The 13474-nt window shown below is 36.9% G+C and overlaps 1 protein-coding gene across 1 annotated transcript in view; it reads right to left on the bottom strand.

The window, feature by feature from the left end:
• LOC308194636 (uncharacterized protein) overlaps nt 1-13474 on the bottom strand; it is a 201012-nt gene that overhangs the window by 107027 nt on the left and 80511 nt on the right. The window contains exons 12-13 of the mRNA XM_080590772.1: nt 9312-9383; nt 7037-7101 (exon numbers count right to left, since the gene is read on the bottom strand). The gene's annotated coding sequence lies outside the window, so the exon portion shown is untranslated. The remainder of the gene's footprint in view (nt 1-7036; nt 7102-9311; nt 9384-13474) is intronic.

Genomic DNA, 13474 nt, shown 5'->3' with positions numbered 1-13474 from the left:
CGTGTTTTCTGACAGTACTACAGAGCTGGTATGTCAAGTATCTTGAAGATTAATCTATATTTATGTTCACAGGGATTTCACATTGCATTGATAAGAGGACAAGTGACAGCCTGCGATGATATGGTAATCTCTGTGATATAAGCACTTACAGTTTGGAAACATTTGTGTTTTAAGTGGTAGCTCTATCTATAGTTATGGCTGCCAAAGAACTCTTTATCTTCTCTGTTTTCAGTTGCTTGTGAGTTTTTCAAAATGGAAATTTTAGCCTGATATGTTCCATGCATGTTGTTTTGCTTAGGCTCAAATGTTCTGGATATATGAGTGAAATTCTGAGAAATATCTTGTCCAGAGTTATCCTTCCTTTCTGCCCCAACTACTTTTTGAAGAAATGTTGTACTACTATGCTATGAAGAAGAAATTAAGATGAGTAATGCACTCACAAGTGCCTGCATGAAAATCCACCCAAATTCAAATACATCAGTTTAGGCTTAGGACATACATTCAGTAGAGCTTCTTAGGGGCTAGCCACTACATCGTTTTCACAATTTGCTAAGAGCAAGCTGCAGTTCCCAGTAGTCACAAGCATGCCAAAATAAACTCTAATGTGCCTGGGCTACACTGGGCATCCTGTGTGATTTGCATGAACAAAAATTCAACTTTTTACAAAGAAATACAGCAGGAAGTGCTACTACCCACACTCAGAACAGTGCATTAAACTGGGAGCAGGAGCTGACCATGACCTGTAATCCATTCTTTTCTATGAATTACACTTTCAGTACTATGGAAAAAGCTCTTAAAAAAGATCTGGCAATGATTTAGCAGTAGTCATTGTCATTGTTGTCTGTAGTTACATAAAATTATGTTCCAGAAAATTCTGGCTGTCAAGTCAGAAACAGCAGGAAAAAGGGTGTGGGAGGGGACACTCAAGCACAAAGATTTTAAAGTTTCACCAAAGCAGACTTTCAATGACAGTTTCAATTGGTCAAAAACTCAATTTCTCTCACACACCCATTATAAAGGAAACAATTTCAATTAAATCTGCTATCCTCTATGCTATGAATAGCAGCCATCCAATTTTATTAATGAAGCAGCTGAAAGGCTGCACAGGAGAAACTAGTAGGACTGTAAGCTTAACCCATGGTCCTAATGTAGCCAGTGAATGCCATGCTCCTTGTTAGGATTTAGGATATGTTAGCCTAATTAGTTTGATGTGCCATCTATATAGGTCTCTGTGCTCCTCTCTAGACCCAGAATGGAAATCAGAATTTCCATCTCCTATCAGTGATGTGCTGTATAAAAGGGTCCACATTTTTGGACCATAACCTCTCCCCCACACTATTTTATTATAAAAATGTCATATGTACTGTGGAGACAAAAACACAGCAATCTACAAAACAGAAGGGAATTTCTAGTTAATTTTCAGGGGGAAGGAGAATTGTTAGTTTATTAAGCAAACATTGTTATCCATTATTATTTGCTGATTCCTAAAAGCTAGGAAATTCAGTCCTAAAAATCTTCATCACAAGAATGTTAGACCTGCAAAATCTACATCTGAAAGCTCAAAGATCAACCTTCCCCTGCACTGGGAAAGGTTCTGTAAAGAGCTGGAACCATCTCAGAAAATTTTAGATGTTGAAAAACTAGGCATAATTTTATCTGTGCTTGTCATTTGATTCAGTGACTGGACCAAGAAAGATGCAGGTAAGGTAGAAGAACTTCCCTCCAGTGGCGTACATTTCCCTTACTGACTAACTTAGGCTATATTACTTTAAACCTAAAAAGTGAAGTAAATGAAATGATTTCTAATTCAACAGTTCTGTAGTAATCCCCAATTATTCTATGAGGGAAGGGAAGAATAGCAAAGGGAGTTGAAATGGAGAAAAATGTACAACAGGTTTCTTCTGAAAAGTGAGTTTTGTGGAATGAGAGGGAATTTGTGTTATACATAAAACTTTTCACCCTTCAGCCAGGTTTGCTGTGATGGATTTTTGTGCCTGAGAGCAGCTCTGCTTGGGACACTAACACTGTCTGCATTTTCCCCCTCTGAAGTGCCGCACTACAGGCACTCCATGCTGGGGCTCTGCTTTGCAGGCTCCCAGGCTACCTCTAGAGCTGCATGGGTGCATTCACTGTGCCTGTCTGGCAGGCTACCGTCAGAGACATCACAGATCCCACCAGACCTTGCTGCTCCCTCAGTCAGCTCCTTTTACCACTGCCTACATACCCCATGATATGATGCCCTGAATTAGCTGTTTCCCTGATTTGATATGGTTCCTGCTGTTTTCCCACATGAACAATTTCCTATTAAAAACCTATTGTCTTTCAGGAAGACAGTAACTGATTTCAATCCCACCGTTGAGACTGGCTGCTGCAGATGTTAGAGGAGGAACACGAATTCAGGAATGCCACCTTCTGCAAAGAGAGACAATGAGCTCCACTTTCCAGATCTCAGAGAGAAATTGACTGTCATTTGTCACAAGGAATTAGCCCCAGAAAAATGGAAAACTGTCCTAACACTTATTTGTTTCTTAACGTCATCAGAAATATTCACCACATCACATTGGTCTGGATATATACACAAATCCTCATGTATTTTACAAAATCAACTCAAGTTACATTGAAGCTGTTCTAAACCCTTTTAGACTGTTCAGACACATCTAGTATTACTTTGGAAAGTTCTCCATGTAAAGAAAGGGCGAATGGCTGACTGACGGATATGATCACCTGTGTGTATCAGTCAATCTGGTGTCTGTGTATGTTGTGCCATGTGTCAAACCCTGGAGACATCTTCTTTAAAAATATTATCACAAAGAACAAGGAAACACCAGCTTCATTGTTGTTAAGTAAAATAGGTATTTAGAGTCTCTCAGGGAAAAAAAAGTCCCAGATGGTTTTAAAATGTCATCACAATGCTCATTTTAAATGCTACAAAAGAGATAATGTTAGTCTAGTAATCCTTGTTCCACTATAACCAATTGCCCTTCATTTGAAATTACATACAGGCTTTGCTTACGCTGAAATACTTAGAATGGTAGCAAGTAAACCTAATGATCCATTCATCACACATATGACCAACAGAGTGACATGCTACAATACTGTAATCAGTTTCTCCCTAATTAATTGAAGTCCTTTGAAGTCCAGATAATGAAGAACAATGATTGTCCCCGTGTTACTGAGAAAGGTTACCAGGATAAGGCTTGGCTCCCAGAATACCTTCTTGTTTCATAAAAGAGGCCCTTCCCTTGCAGCTGGTTTCTCATCTTACTGATTACCTGCTATATGAGAAATTTCAGTCTGGCTTCAGGCCTGGACCTAGCCCAGAGGCTTCTGTCAACAGGGTTTATTATAATTTACTTATTGTAATTCAGAATCCCATTAAAACAGGTCTTTATCTGGCTTGCTGCATTGGAAGCATTTAGTACTGTTGGTCAGTGACTGCTGGGCCACCTTCAACACCTTATGAAACTTTCAGCTTGGAAGTTAACATGATGCAGGCCCCCACTCCCAAAGATGCAAGTATATGCTTAAGTCTTAATGTAATGAATGGGACTTAATACCTGCTAAAAGTTAAGCACGTGCTTATGTATTTCTGTGTATGGAGTAGAATTCCTCCACGCCTACAGAAATGGAAGTGCTCAAATGTTTTGGGGTCTTGGAGCTTTAATTTGGAAAGACAAGTCCTTTTTTTGTGACTTGAAAAAAATCACACCCTTTTGGAGAACAACAAAACAAAACAAAACATTTTTTATGAAAGAATTTTTAGTGCAGTGTGTCAGTCCAAGAATTCTTTCAAGTCTTAATAAAAACTGTTAAATAGAACTGGGAAAAGTGCAACTCTAACCAAATTATTTTCCTAGCCTTGATTTTAGGGACCAAAACCAAATCACTTTCAGGCATTTCCTAAAGATCCTCTTCATTTATCTTATACTGACACAAGGTCCCTAAATTCATCCAGAATCCATTTGCACATTTCATTAGTCCATAATTTGGGATTTATTCCATAACTTTTCCTAATCAATAGAGTTTAGAGATTAAATCAGGCTCTTGACCAGTGGAAAAATAATTCTGTTACTCCTCTGCTGTCTGTTTTGTCTCACCACACATAGTTTAAATATAAACTAAGGAAAACACATGTAACCTTCTTTTCAGAAAAGAAATGGTTTGGAAATTATGAGTAACAATTTCGGATATAAATGCTAGAAAGAAACTGATAAAAACTAGAAGTTTACCCAATGCACTGTTAGTTCTAGTGACAGTGTATATATATATTCATATAAATGTCCAATTACTCATATAAAAAGGAAAATTAAGGGATGTAATTAATATTATTTAAAATCTGTCTTCCAGATGTCTTCTCTGTTTGTAGAAGAAAATCAACACATCTTTTGCCATTTCAGATTTCATCTATAGAACAAGAGAGTTGTCTTTCCTTTATATAACATATACTAATAGGAAAAAAAAAATCCCTGAGGGGCAGTGGGTAGAAAGAACACTGGAATATTTCATTGCAGTAAAATAAATAAATAAATAAGAGAGAGAGAAAGAGAGAGAGAGACAGATTAGAAGTAAGGCTTTAAAAAACACAAGAGCCAAAACCCACTTCCCTGCGTCTCCTAAAGGAAATATCAGTACATTGGCTAGTCTACATTTCATTATCACTTCATGGTATAGTTGTTGTTGTTTTTCCCCATAACCCCCCATGCTCCTCTCATTTAAATTCTCTGAGACCAAAATCTGTTAATGTATTTATTGTATACTTCAGGGACATATTCAAACAGTAACAACTTGTATGAGTGCTTTAAATTATCCTGAAGAATGCAAGCACAATTTAAGATGCTTCTGGCCTAAATTATTAATGAGGTTACACACCATTAATGGTGGAATTCATTTGCACAATTTACCCAAAAATAGCATAGAATATATGTAAAAATGGATGTCCCACAGTTTTGCTTTTCAGTGAAATGTCTGTAATGCTACAGTAAGATCACTATTTCTACAGCTTTAACAAAGCACGTATCTCAAAGAGGAGTTAAAGCAGCTAATCCAAAGAAGTGACAGGCATGTCCCTTGCTGTATGACTACTTTCAGGTGTATAACACAGGCATGCCCTTGTTTATACAGCATAGGCAAAACTCTGTGACGCTGCAAGAGCTGAGTTGCTTTCAAACAAAACAATTCCTTTAGCTTTCTGAATATTTGTCTTCCAACACCCTTACCTCTGGTGCTTGTTAGCTTATGCATTATTAATTATGCAATGTTATAGTTAGAAGACCTAACTGAAAATACTTCTCAATCATCATCTATCCCAACCACAGTAACACATCTACAAGAGCATTCACAATTTTCAGAGAGAAGACAGGCAGACATTAGAAGGCAAAATTGTAAAATCTGGTCCTGTTGAGTAAGCTACCAGCACTATATAAATAAAACAAATAATATTAATAAAGAATGGACAGCACCAATAAATGTAACTTTTGCAGCATATATGGAGAATGGATAGATCCCAAATCAGAGCCAGTCTCCAGAATTATCATAAACAGAAGTGACTACAAGAGGTGGCCTAGAGAAAAAAAAAAAAAAAAAAAAGGAAAAAAAAAAGAATAAATAATACCAAAATTACAGCTCTGTATAGCATTACTTTGAAACTTCTTCAGATACTCACAATATGAAATTGATGAAGAGTGGAATGTAACTTGACACTTAAATTGCTTTTATGAGCAAATATTAGAGCAAATACAAACAAGCAACAGAAGACATGCCTGTATGACTGTCTTTTGTATGACTGTCTTTTGTCAGGCAGTCACAGAAGACCACCCCTCCCATATTATGCTGTCCTTCCACTTGAATACCTGTCAAAAACTAGTAAAAAACAATCACACGAGTTTTAGGTTTTCACACTAATGGATGAACATTTTATTGTTTATAGTTCATGTACTCATTGTAAATACAAATACTGATTTGTATTTAATACTGTATTTGTATTTACTGATTTGTAAAACTCAATTATAAACCTTGCCACTCTTGACTTTACCTTTCATTAAGTAAATTGTCAGTCAGTCCTTTGCTTTCCTTTTTCTGTAACAGTCCAGACCTTACCAAAGAGCATTCCTCTGTTAAAGCTCTAAAGAGATTTGCCCACATAAAGACTGAGTAGGGGTCTAGGGGATTTGGACTAATAGCTGTAACATGATAATGTTAGAAAGTTGTCAGGCTGTCAAAAGGTGAAGTATTCCAAAAACTGAAGTGTTAGGATTTAGGTATTTGTTTCCGCTGATATTAAGAAGAGTTTCATGGCCTCCTATTCTCTATAAGTGTTCACCTCACTGTTCCACAGAAACTGGAGATGACTCAGGGATAGTTTTTGAACCCCAACTCATCAAACCAGTAATTTCACTGACTGCAACAAAGGCATTCATGCATGAAAGTGCTCATCACCAGGAATGTCTGGCTCAATGTGATCCCAAAAACAGTTTGGTTAGGGAAATACAAAAGCATTACTGTTCTCATTTTACAGTGCAGGAGAAGACTGAAGCAGAGAAGGTTACTTTTCCCAAGACAAAAGGGAATACAAAGTAGAAGCGCTGTTCTATGTTAACAGTTTTAGACTACCCTGTTCACTAATTCATCTGGCATCCTTTGCTTGTAAGATCTGGAAAATAAATAAATGCAAATGAGGAAACAAACCAGAGCACTTGGGTTAATTTTCCAAATTTGGCCCCAAGTGAGTTTATTAACTCAGGAAAATAGTGTGGAAAAAAAAAATCTATTCTTGTGACAAAAATTTCTCAAGAATATAAATTTGCAGAATATTAAGGTGCTCTGGTGATATGCAATAATGATAGAGACAAAATGTGGAGAGGCCATTGTCATACCAATGTGAGAAATGTAATCAGATTGGTATCTTGTGACCCTTTGGATGCCATCTCAGAGCTCAACAGAACACAGATGCTTTAAGTTTTCAAAACACTTAACATCTCATAATATACACTATGCCAAGGCATATTTTTACTAAAGGCAGAAAGCTTTTGTCACTTACTTCAGTAGTAAGTTTTCCTCCCAGCTTAAAGTGCAACTGAATTAAAGTGTAGATGTGGCCTCACCCTAAAGAGGTAAATTAAAGAAGTATTAATTATTTCAGTGGGACTAGGACCAGGACTTTCAATCACCAGACTGTGAGAATAGCCAGAAAACATCTTCCCAAGCTGCAGTTTATGTATTATATAATTTTTAACTGTACACATTCTTCCTTATATTCACTACTGCAAATACATATGCAAAGTACAGACACTGTTCCAGGCACAGTAAGTATATGATACATATAGCAGCACTACTGCTTCTTCAGCAGCAGCATCCTTTATGTTTTCAAAGCACTATGACAAGGCTGTCACACATATGCTCAAGCCATGCTTTGCACACATATATGGCTTCTTGCGTTTCATCTGCTCATACAGTTTGCACTGCCAGAGTCAGTCTGTCTGATTGTAACAGTAAAGACAATCATAACCAGTAAAGATAAATGGAAGTGACATTATTTAAAACTAGTAAAGGCACAATAGTAGCCAACAAAATTTAAACTAGATCCAAAATTATATCTTTCCATCAGTGTGCAATTTGTGTAATAATAGTATGACAATGGTAAAGACAATAAGCTCAAAACATTTATAGGGGTAAAATGTGGGTAGGTGTAGCTTTTAATTTTTAAGTTTTCTTGCATCTTCACTGTAAGACATTGTTTTCAATCACTTAAAAATTTGCAAAGCTACAACGCTATAACTGAGAAATTGACATGCTGCCCACTTGCCTCAAACTCTGTGTTGTTTCCTAAGTATTTTTGTCACAGTGAATAATTAATGTGAATTTCCTCTTTCAAAATGATGACAACTTTGCCATTCTTATCATTATTGTAGATCTCACCTTTCTATGGCTATTTATCTAGACAGAGCATTGAAAAGTAATGCTGGCCTGCATTTGTAGATGAAAAATCTAAGGTGCACTGATATTTTTCTAAGGTATTTCAATATAAGGACCAACACTAGACTTGGTAATTCAGTAATAGGACTCCTGGAGCCAGAATTTCCTCATACAAGAGAATATATGTTTCTTCCTGGCGCATTAATATTTCTACTTATTATCCTTCTAAACCATGTATTCAACTTTTCTCACTCTTCCAGGAATCTCTGGTTTCACTTATGAATATTTGCATCTTTTATCCTACCCCAGAATCCCTATCCTACAAACAAAACATTAAAACTGTTCCACTGTTTGTTTGTTTGTTTGACATATCTATAGTGCCTTTCTCTGTACTATATATACTACATCATGCTGTACTACTACATCATGCCTGTAAGTCCCATCAGTCAGGGACCGTGTTTTGAGTCCATAGTCAGGCACTACATAGCATGCACTGAGTTAAAGCTATTGGTAGGTGTCCTAAGCACAGGGTAGTTCAATGAGCAAGGACCCCTAGAATAATTTACAAGCATTTCTTGTGTCTCCTGCAATCTAACCAAAGTGATACCTAAACCGCAACAAAAATCCTAGGTTTTATTTTTGACTACAGGCCAGATCTTCAGCTGCTGCTAATTGCTCCTATTCAGTAGAGTTCTGCAATTGGCACTAATTCTATGAAATCACAGGAAGAAGTGTTAAAGACAAGCTTGGCTCTATCACAACGTTCCCATTAAACTACCTGTAAAAGATTTTGGTAGCAAATACCAAGGGTCAAATCTTTTCAGTTCCAGTTCAACCCAGGGAAAAATAAACTTGTTTTCAATTAAATAAAATGAATGTGTGGCAGTCAGAGATTTTCAAATTCAATTCCAACAGAAACATCACTAAATACTCTGATGTATATATCTGCATCTTGGAAAAAGTATTGAAGGTTTGAAAATATCTGGCTAGGCTGGACTCAATATTCAATCAAATGCCTATTTTCTCATTTGCAATAGATCCCAACAGCAGCAAGTTCCACAGTGACTGGCTCAGTTTAAATATTAATACAGTGAAAACTGTAGGTTTGGGGATATTCCATCCTATATTTCTTGCACACCCATGATGAAAACCATTTGCAAGTATATTTTTTTCAAGCAAACATACAGAGATTGTTCACTTTATGAATGATTCAGCTCTAGGTTTAGTTTAACCCGATTTGCACCAGCTTGACCATTAAAAAGCCTGCTGTAACTGTGTAATTGGGACTGCGCAATAATCTTTTAAAAGAAACAAATATCTACACGTCTGTTCCATCCTGTGATATGGAATGAGGGTAGTGTGGACCGGCATATACTACAAATTGTTCCATAATGACTCACGGATTAGCTGGGTCTGCTTCAAACAGAACATTCCTGAGGGGTAAGGTAAAGCTGTCTTTAACAGAGACTTATCTGGAAAAGAAAAGAAAAGAAAAAGGACCATTCAGCTGCTTGCATGGCTTGCACTGGGGTATTTTTAAGCTCCTCTTCATCATCTTGTAATATTAGATAACTGTTTCAGCTTAGTTCTGCAAGCCACTTGAATAGAGAATGTGGTCAAAGTATGTCCTTAAAGAGTATTAGCTGATAGTTGGTAAAATACTGGTAACAAAAGAACCATTTCTCTATTTGCCAAAACACCTCGAGAAGCGTTTGGTTAGACTATCACAGGAGTAAGAGCAAGAAGCCTTTACTGTGCTGACTCCTAAAGGTTATTGTCAGGAATAATGAAAACTTAAAACAAAAGGGAACTTTAATGAATAAAATTCTCAGGTATCTTCTCAGAGTTACTAGCACTGTCTTTGACTTCCAATCAGAGAAGGATCAGACCTAAAGAAAAAAAAAAAAAAAAAAAAAACAGATTTCTGTTCCTATACAATGCTCAGGTAGCATCCTTTGAAAACAGACTTTTAGTCAAGAAAAATGTTGTTGCATCTTTCCTGTCTTCTGAGCTTCAGCAGTGTAAGGCAATTATTGAAATTGGCATTGCAACGGAAAAAGTGTTCAGAAAAAAAAAAATCACAATATGGCTTTGTAGCTTTGCTAATTCCACGTCCCCAGTGCCTGGATGAAAATCACAGGCTCATGGCTATATTTAACAGAAAGGGGTCATAAATGCTACAAACTTCTGGATATTGGTGAAGCCATTTCTGTTGCCTTAATCAAGAAGGTAAAGAGAAAACATCTACATATGTAAGCCTAAATAAATGGGTGTATGGTACCCAAAACTGGAGAGCAAAATCTAGACAGGAAACTACCTCCTGTGTTAAATCTAGTTCCTCATTATGCCAACCATGACATCACACAACGTTTTCAAAACTCCACTAATTCCTTTCAATAAACTGAAGCACAGATATTTTGTCATCAAAAACATATTGTTTGAAAATACAGTAACCCTTTTGCTTATTCATACATGAGTGTAATGTTTGAACTTTTCAGTTGTAGCTCAGTAGAGACTTTGATGATGAATGTGAATCAAACAATGCTTCATATACCAAGCAGAGTTCTTTGCATTAATTTAGTTTCAAGGTGACAGGAAATGAATTATAATGGTGAAGTCTGTGTTAGGAGAAAAAATACTGAAAATTCCTAGACAGATGGAAATGCTCAAGAGCAGTGTTCTAAAAATTAAGTGGGGACCAACTTAGCATCACAGAAAGAGAATCTGTGGAAATACATTCAGGCAGATGCTTAGATGCGTATTTTAGCATATCTGTAGATGCTATCCAACACTGCCAAGACAAAGGCCCAAGCTCCACCTTTTTCACCTTCTTCTCAGCCTACCTGTAGGAATTTCACTTATTTATTCTGTCTAGTTCAGAAAAATCACACAAAATTGCAATGAAGTAGGTTCTATTGAGGAAGATTTCTTCAAGAATGGGCTATACAAATTTCCAGTAAGAAGAGGGCCATACATATTTTCCAAAAACTTTTGGCACTGCAGTGGTATCCCTTTCAAATTTCCAGCAGCAGTCTACTTCTTCAGAAACCTTTAATCATCTTTGCTTCTGGCAAGACATCTGTTGGAAGTTTTGGAAAGCTGAGAATGCAAAAGCTCATAACTCTACAGAATTCACTAATAGAAAGTGAGAAATAAAACCTGCACAGTATTACTTGAAACTTCAAAATATGCTGATAATAAATGGAACCTGGCTAGAAACATTTTGGAGTTGAAGTCCTACAGTAAGCATCTCCAGAGCTAGGCAAAGCAGTTTTTAAAAGAACATAAGACTCTACCCACACTTTGACCTCCATCTGAACCCAACAAAACTGAGAACTTCCTCTGTATTCGTGTAAAAAGAATCTCCTCTCTTGTCCCAAACCTACTTCTTTTCTTCTTTCATATCACAGTTCCTTACTCTACATCTTCTCCAGTTGTCATAGGATCTGCTACTAAGTACCTCTGATGCACTGCCTGACAGATTTGAAGTGTTCTATTCCCAGAAAATGCTATCAAAGAGTGGTAGGTTACAAAGACAGGATCCCAAAATATGAGAAATTCAAGATCATCAACACCTAGAATTTCACAGAACTTCTTGCATTCCTGCATCAGAAAATATGGGGCATTTACAGTCCCTGGGAGCTGAAGAGGTGCTGATAGCATCTTGAAAGGGGTGGGAAGATTGGGGCTTGTCAAGGAAAGACCTTTCAGTTCTTGCACATCCAAATTGATCTTATTTAAACTCCTTTATAAGCAATTCTAGATGATTGGATGCTTCCAGATTTTAAGACCATTCTCAGTCCTCTCACCATTGTTGGTCTTCCATTCTGTAACTACAAAAACCAAGTGGTTTTAAAATTATATCCAAGTTATGTTTGCAACTTACATTGTAAATAATTAAAAAATAGTGTTCTGTTAAACAGAATTATAATTTCTGCTTAAAATCTATCTAGATGTTAACAAACTCAAATGCTGACTCAAACAATAAGCCTCATAAGTTTTGAACGTGAATTAAAATTTAAAACCACAGCACACTGTCTCCTACGTGTGTAGCTGTCAAAAGAGGTGGGTATGGTCATGTCTTCCTCTGCCCAGAAGGAGGAGCAGCTTCCCATCCCTCTGGCAACAGCACTGGTAGCACAAAGGAGGATATTTCTACTTCTGAATAGAGAAAAATTAAAGAGGAACCTTCTGTTTCCTCATATTACATAAATCTAAAAGTAAAAATCTCAATTTTTATTTTAATAAAGCATGGTGAAAAAAGGGTGGATCTAAACTGTAGATTTTTGTGAGCAGATTTAAAAAGAAATCTAAAGGAATCTAAATATCTCTTTGCTGAAAAAATACAAAAATGTTACTTAGATGGCACATTGGAATATTAACACAAATATATCCATTACACAGGTACATATATAAATGATAAATACACGCACTACAGATATAGTAGACTGAAGTATTTTTCATGCAGTTGATAACCAGACTCATCTTTATATGATGGAATCTATAGAAGCAGAGGAGTAAGAATAGCTAAACTGAAAACTTTCAGTTATTTGCACCAACACGTGCAGAAATAGATACGTGTCAGCTGATGTGCAAGTCACAACTGTCTGTGATGATTCAGAAATGAAAATACAGATTCAGGTCTGCAAGCTCTGAAGATAAACCTGGGCAAGAAATAATTTGTCTGCCCCATTAAATTTTTAGACACTTAAAAGACTGTTGTACCAGGATAAAGCCAAGACCCTCAACATCTCCCCCCCCTAAAATACCAGAGGGACAATGGCAGAGGGAAAACTTTAAAATATTATTCTGTTTCTCAGGAGGAGAGAAGGGACTTGAACTTCGGACACCAACACTCTATGGAGGTGATCTATAGGGTGGGCTACAGAGTTGCCTTTTCCAGACTTACTGAATAACATACACAGCAGATAAGATTCAGACTGAAGCTTTTCTTCACTCCTTTTCACAAATGGACAGAAAGTCAAAGTACTTATGTGAGAAGCTACCAAGCTTCATGTCTTTGATTTCTAAATTGAAACATTCAGAGCTGAGGTGTCAGTTTTGGTGCATAAGAGCCAGAAGCCATTTGGTCATCAGTAAAAAGCACAGTTATGCTTTCACCCTCTGAGAAGTATGAAATTAACCATTACACCTTTGCTTATTTCTGTTCCAGGGTGCAGCTCTGGATAACTCCATCTAAGATCATTCCTCACTGGCACCTCTGAACAGCACAGCATAAGGAAAAAAGATGACTAAAGCATATCCAATGTGCCTGTCATGACAGGTCCCACCTGGTAAACCTTCGTTTTTGACCTTTCCTGACACCCGTGGTGAAATTTAGTTGTTTTGAATGTCAAAAAGTAAGATGGGTAATAATTAGGGCAAGTAGGAGCAGGCAAATAATGAGGCCTTCACTCACTCTCCTTAGCCAGTTATAAAAGTTACAGGCTGGACATATTGATAGGGGATGGCTAGGTTCCCTCTCAGTCTAGAAAAAATGCTCTCACTTCAACCGTTAACTAATTAAAACATTATGACCAAATGCCTAATGTGATCCCACTGT

The sequence above is a fragment of the Anser brachyrhynchus genome (genome assembly GCF_964034855.1).
Source record: "Anser brachyrhynchus genome assembly, chromosome: 4".
Classification (NCBI taxonomy): Eukaryota; Metazoa; Chordata; class Aves; order Anseriformes; family Anatidae; genus Anser; species Anser brachyrhynchus.
Note: the sequence above shows the minus strand (reverse complement) of the source record. Positions and strands in the feature narration are given on the sequence as shown.